Raw genomic sequence first — 7,443 nt, forward strand, 5'->3', positions numbered from 1 at the left:
GGAACAGAGAAAGAGAAACTGCCGCTAGGTTTTATCTTGGCCTCGCTTCTAGTAGATGACTAATAATACATTTTTTTGAATTTGTTTTGGCAGGGTTTTCTGAGGAGGGGGGTATTTTTAGGATATCCAAATCGTGTCAGATCGTTTACGAATGGGAATATTTGCATAATTTCTCTCCCTTCTCACAGCGTAGGTTCTGCGTATCAGGCCAGGCGAATATGATGCTGTAGACTCTTAATACCAAATAGTAAAGATATCTTACACGAACTAACATATTTCAATATTTCTCATTGGTTTATTTATTTTCAATGTAGTTTGATATCGATCGTTGTAAAAAAATCAGCGTTTGGTTATTAGATAATGATTAAACAATGAAGCAGAAAAAGTACGTTTGTGGTTGTCTTTGACCTTCAGAGGGGCGGAAGTGAACTGAGGTGGGACCAGTTGGAATGGGGTCTTCGAGGGAAAAAGGGACCGGAAAGGTTGGTAATTTTCTTGCCACAATACATCTGCCAATTGGTCTGTCTGTCTGTCTGTCTGTCTGTCTGTCTGTCTGTCTGTCTGTCTCTCTCTCTCTCTCTCTCTCTCTCTCTTATTGTTATGCACATCAGCGGAGAATGTTCGCCAACCTGTTTTCATACGCCCTCTCACAACTCTGTGAAAACCTATTCATACGCCACCGAGTTTTAGTTCCACCGGGCAACAGGTGGAACCCTCCCGCACAATTTTATGCTTCACCGCCTCAGTGTTTCGCCCTGGAGGAGCGTCGAACGTGACACCACGGACTATGACGTACACTAGTAACACTTGCGGCCAGGGTACTACAGTAAACCAATAATCATGAAATGACCCTCTACTTGTGTCAGATAATAAATTTTAAAGGTTAACATTGATTATCTGGGCTATGGAGGCCACGAAGGTCACCGCTGGTAGTAAATAGTGTACAGCTGGTGACAGAATCTAGAGTGCATCGTGAAACTCCGTGCGTCATTGCCTACCAAAATACAAACGGGAATTCCCCTACCGTGGTCGTACGCAATGCGCAAACTGTGTCCTGGTTGAGAACAATAGCCTTACAATTTACATATGGCTTCCTGCGAGATGATACCCTATGTTAAAGGGACTAGGTCGCCGTTTTTTACCTTTTGTGACACATGCGGCAAGAAAACATGGAATACTCTCATAACGTTACTCAGTGAACTAAATGCAAACGGCACATATCTGCAAAAGAGTAAAAAATACGCCTTTACTGAATGCAAACAGATAATTTTGCTTGTGACCTCCTCACAAAATGTATTTTTTCCTACTCCGACTCGCTTTACTGTGACATATAAATACATGGCCACAATATAAAGGAGAGCTGCTATCATTACGTAAATTACAGGCATTGTCAATTAAGATTTCATTATGAAAAGCTTGCATGAGGTCCAAACATTATGTCCATTATGTATGGTGACAGTTGCTCTCTAACTTGATTTTTCGGTACAGACCGTGAAGTGTCACTTGATGTTTAATCTTGCCTGGCTGCAAGCAGAGTTGAGGTCGTACACAGTTGACCAGTATTTCAGCGTGTTTCAAGAAGTCAAACAACACAAAGTACTGTTCATTTAAAAACAAAATTTCTGGAAAAAACCTCGAAAAAGTGATTTTGTTACTTTAATGCCATAGTGTAATAGTTTATTTGTCGTCTCATTGGAATACTAACTTACACCACTTACTCTGAAATCACTGGCGGTAAAGAGCTGTAAGGCGTAAGAAAAAACCTCTGTATTTCAGTAAACAAGCCCTCAAGAAATAGGATGGGTCGATCGGGAACTATTTTATTTTTTATTTTTATTTCCTTGTGGTCCAACAAAATCCCCGAAATTTGGCTAAATCATGCCTGATTTTCGAAAATGAGAAAAACGTTTAGAGTAATGGGCGTTTGAATAACGTTGGTTGGGTACAGGAAACATACATAATTATTTTATTTCACCTGATATATATATATATATATATATATATATATATATATATATATATATATATATATATATATATATATATATATATATATATATATATATATATATATATATATTATATATATATATTATATATATATATATATATATATATATATATATATATATATATATATATAATATACACACATACACGCTAGTATCTAGAGTGAATAATGACTTTGGGGGACACAGACAATAAGGTGGGTCGCCAGGAAACAAACGGTGAGGACATTGACACCTGGTATCCTTTGGGTATGATTTGCTAAGTCTCAAGCCTGCCCGTCGCTTGAGCTTTTTTTCAAAAGTTGCACTCTCAGTGAATAAATAAAGTTCCGCCCTCCCTTGCCCTCCCTTGCTCCGTTACCGAATTCAGAGGAGCCTCCCCACCTTTAGATAGACCGCTTGGAAACAGCTTCTTTCCTGCGATGATCAGCTTTTTCGCCGAGATGCCGATGTTTAAGAATTGGAATAGGCCAGAGAAATTTGGGGCATACGCAGGACCACTAATGCGAACAGAAGGTTGTATTCTTTTTACCGAGTGGGCGTTGGTCCGTAACGCTGATGTCTCTCGACAAACAATGGCATCTAAGAAGACGATATGTGCACATGGCTTGCACCTTTACAACGCATGTATGACACCGTAATAAACTGATAAAAGGTTGGGAGCCGAGCCAAATCTCTGGTTGTTATTTAATAAAAATGATTTATAAAAGCAATAGGCCATATTGACTAACGCAGAGCAAGGTCTAAATCTGTTTCTGTCACTCTGCCAAGAAAACTTCACCCGTCAAAATAACACTCATTGTCTTTTCACCTCCGGGAAACCTTTAGACGTGCAAATCAGTCAATATCTATTCTTTTTGAACTGACCTGCCGGTGAGGGCGATGATCAGTCTCAAATTTCAGCACAAAGTAATTTGTAAGCGAACTAAGCATTTCTTGGGGACCATCCTATAAATTTTGCATCTCCAGGGCAGCATAGTATTCGTTCAGCCTGATCGTTTTGCCGTGCGTAAACGTTTGGGTTTACTGGAGAGTCAAAGACTTCATTTATTTATTTATTTATTTATTCATCCATTCATTCATATTCATACTGAATAGCTCCATCAGTCAAAATGTACTGATTTCCAGGTAGGACCTGTGTAAGATAAAATAAAATATTGTAATAGATCAAAGCCAAAATACATTAAAGGGAATAAAGGGCAAAATATATAACAAGATGGAAAAGTTAAAATCCGGTGGCAAACAAAGGCGAGACATATGAAAAAAAATCAACACTGAAAAAATTTACATGAAAATCACATAAAGGGGATGTTTAAATAGTCGTACAGAGTTGATCTCGTGAAACAGCAGGTACACTTTTGAAATAATTAATTGCACGATAATAAACAAATGACATGCTGTAGTTGTTCTGTAAGAGGGTAGAGGAAATCTATAAGAATTTCTTGTCTGATATTGATGTGTTTGTTTATAACAATCGAATATGGTTTCTAAATATGGCGGCGCAACATTCCCTTGATTAGATTTTAAACACTTGAACATCTGGATATTGAATGCCTCATAACTTTTAATTGTGTATAGTTTTTATGATTTTGATGTAAATCAAAAATTTGTTACTGTAAATTTCTTTATAGAAACACATATGAAGTATTATACTTACAGACTGGAATTGCATGTGAAACTAGATACACGTGAGTCCCAGTCAAATATGACTGCAACCTCCACTCAAATACGCATGTGCAATAAATGGTGTAAGTTATGCATAATTTTATACACGTTAGAATCCTCACCACACAGCAGTGTTGTCATGTATTGGATCACATGGCACTCCCTGCTTTTGAATGTGTCTGACATGTAAGTAATATGGCCATTTGCTAAGATAGCCGGAAATTAAAAAATAGAAGTGTAAACTGCTTCACTTATCTGCAATTCAGCCACGATCAATATTGGTGTGAAGCAGTCAAACTTGGTGCTACTTTTTTCGAGGGATAGAATTCACAATACATTACACCTTCTTAAGTTCGATTAACGAGGTTTAATTTATTTACCATATCAAGGTTGTGGAAATAAAGCTTGGTTTTATATCAACACAGAAAAATGTCAATGATAATAGTTGTCAGAACTTGCATCTACCATTGTAAAGAAACCTGCGTTTGGTGGTGAGATGAAGAAAACAACGACCTTCAGAAGGACGGAAGTGAACTGAGGTTGGGCTAGTTAGAATGGGGTCTTCGAGGAAAAAAGACAGGAAACGGTTGGTAACCTTTTTGAGAAACAATACATCTGTCAACTGGTCTGTCAGTCTCTGTCTTTCTGTGTGCTTGTCTCCCCCCTCTCTCATTGTTAAACAGAGCAGAGAATGTCCGCAAACCTATTTTCTCACACCCTTGTGTTATGTCCCGATTCTTCGGTCTGGGGAGTTTCACTCATTGCTGAGAGTTTGTACCGAGTTCTTTGACAGAGTAGAGACTCACAAAGTAGTTGATAGTCAGTCGATGACAGTTTATCACTGAAGTGTGAAGTTTCACGTCAGATATGTCCCGCTAAACTGAAAGATGGTCTGTATTCCTCTCCTTTGAAAAAGAATCCTTTAATTTTTTGTAGAATGATCTGGATTATTCTCTCGTCACTAAGGAACTAATAATCCTTGATTGGTAAAAAGTAATTCAAATATTCTATAATTGGAAAGTGTTCTATATAATATTTCTCATTGGGTATCAGATATATGAAATTTACATAATTTGAGTCTCGTATACGAACTGTTAAAAAAAACTATGTCATATCTTTCCTTGTGTACTTTTCTCAGCGTATTGAAGTGGGAATCAGGTGTCAATGACGCAATACAATTATCAATGTCCCGGACAACTAAGTTTTGCCGTGATGAAGTAAAATTCTTATCGTTCACTGACCTTTCTACATACTTCGGGATTACAAAATAATATTCAAGGCAATTAGGAAATGTTTCGTCTGTAACACTCTCACAGCTCTGGAAACCTTTTCATACGCCACCGTGTTTTTCGGTTCTGCTGGGCAATACTTGTAACCCTCCCACATAATCCTATGCCACACCGCCGTAGTGTTTCTCCCTGGACTGGAGGAGGGTCGAACGTGACACCACGGACTATGACGTACACTACTAACACTTGCGGTCAGGGTACTACGGTAAACGAATAATCCCGAAATGACCAACTATTCCTTGTGTCAGCGGTAGATTAAAAGGATGGTATTGATTATCTGGGCTACGGACATAACAAAGGTCATCGCTTGTAGTAAATAATACAGTTAGAGACAGAATCTTGAGACAGTGGATCGTGAAACTAAATGCGTCATTGCCTACCGAAATACAAACGGGCATTCCCCTATCGTTCCAACATTGTACGCAATGCGCAAACTGGGTCCTGGTCGAGAATGATAGCCTTGTAATTTACATACGGCTTTCTGAGATCACGTGACGATACCCTTATGTCAGATTAAAGGAACGAGGTCGCCCGTTTTTACCTATTGTGATATCACAAACAAGGAGAATTGTCTGTTGTGATACATATATCAAGAAAACATGCAATACTTGCATACAGTTACTCAGTGTACAATATGACGACGATACTTATCTGCAAAAGTGTCAAAAACCACGCCTTTGTAGAATGCAAACAGATGATTTCGATAGGATTGTGACCTATCAACAAAATGGAGCTTTCCTGTACAACTAGTTCTCGCTTTCCTGTGACATATAAATACATTGGCACAATATAAAGGAAAGCTGTTGTCGTTATATATATTGAAGGCATCGCCGATTAAGATTCTAATACAAAAGCTTGCATGAGGTCCGAACGTTATACATCAGTGTGTGTTCGGCCATGCATGGTGGCGGTTGTACATTAAGGGCCAGCCCATTTGATTCAGGGAGGGCTGGAGGAAATGGGTATGGTGACAATTTTTTATCTACTCGTGCTCCCTGGCAGCAATTTTTTCCAGAGGTTGATTCAAAAAAAAATTTTCGGTACAGACCGTGAAATGTCACTTGATGTTTAATCTTGTCTGGCTGAAAGTAGAGTTTAGGTTGTGCATAGTTAACCAGTGTTTCAGCATGTTTCAAGAAGTGAAACAACACAAAACAGACTTCATGCAAAAAAGCTCAAAAACGTGACTTTGTTCCTTTCATGTGTGATAGTTTATTTGTCGTGTCCATTCCAATAGGAACTTACATTACTCCCTGTGAGAACACTTGTTAATAGCCATAAGGAGTAAAAACAGTTTTTTTTATGTTTCAGCTAACAAGCCCTAAGGAAATAGGGTGGTCAATTGGGAACTTTTCTAATTTCTTTTTTATTTCAGTGTGGCCGAAAAAAAAAGCAGCAAATTTCGGCAAAATAATTTTTGGATTTTTGACTGTGAGAAAAAAACGTTTAGGGTTCGGGGTTTTATATAGGGTAGTTCGGGGTACGGGAACACATGTTTTATATATATATTTGACCTTAGTAATTATATAAGTATCTAGAATGACTGATGAGTGGGGAGACACAGACAATAAGGCGGGTCGCTCGAAAACAAACCGGCAGGACATTGACATTTGTTTTCCTGTGGGTATGATTTGATGAGTCCCAAACCTGCCCGCCACTTGAGTTTTTCAAAGTTCCACTCTCAACAAATGAATAAAATTCCGTCCCCTGCCCCCCCCCTTTTCTCCGTCAGTGGATTCAGGGGAGCCTCTCCACCTTTAAAGAGACCGCATGGATAAAGTTTCTTCCCCGCGAGCAGCTTATTGTGGTGCACACGCAGTACCACTTATGAACAAAGGTGTATTCTTTTTCCGGATGGGCGTTGGTCAGAAACGCTGAGATATCTTCAGAAACAATGCCAGTCTGACAAGACGATATTTTCAAATGCTGGCACCTGTGCTACACATGTATGAACACCGTCATCAACTGGTAAAAGATGGCGAACCGAGCCAAATCTCTGGTTGATATTTAACTAGCGCAGGGCAAGGTCTAAGTCTGTTTCTGTCTCTCTGCCAAGAAAACTTAACCCGTCAAAATCACTCTGATATTGTGTTTTCATCTTGGGGACACCTTTAGACGTGCAAATCAGCCAATGTTTATTTATTTGAAGTGACATGATGCCGATGAGGGCGATCACCAGTCCTAAATTTCAGCAGTAAAGTTATTTGTGAACAAGCTGAGCACTTCTTGGAGACCATCCGGTAAATCTTGTATTTCCAGCCTTCACAATATTTTTTCGGCCTGCTCGTTCTACCATACGTAAATTTTACAATTTAGTGGAGAGTTAAAGACTATTTATTTATTTATTTATTTATTTATTTATTTATTTATTTATTTATTTATTTATTTATTTATTTATTTATTTATTTATTTATTTATTTATTTATTTATTTATACTAGTTAGCTCCATCAGTCAACTTACTGATTTCCAGGTAGGACCA

The sequence above is a fragment of the Ptychodera flava genome, chromosome 7, assembly GCF_041260155.1.
Source record: "Ptychodera flava strain L36383 chromosome 7, AS_Pfla_20210202, whole genome shotgun sequence".
NCBI classification, from domain to species: Eukaryota; Metazoa; Hemichordata; class Enteropneusta; family Ptychoderidae; genus Ptychodera; species Ptychodera flava.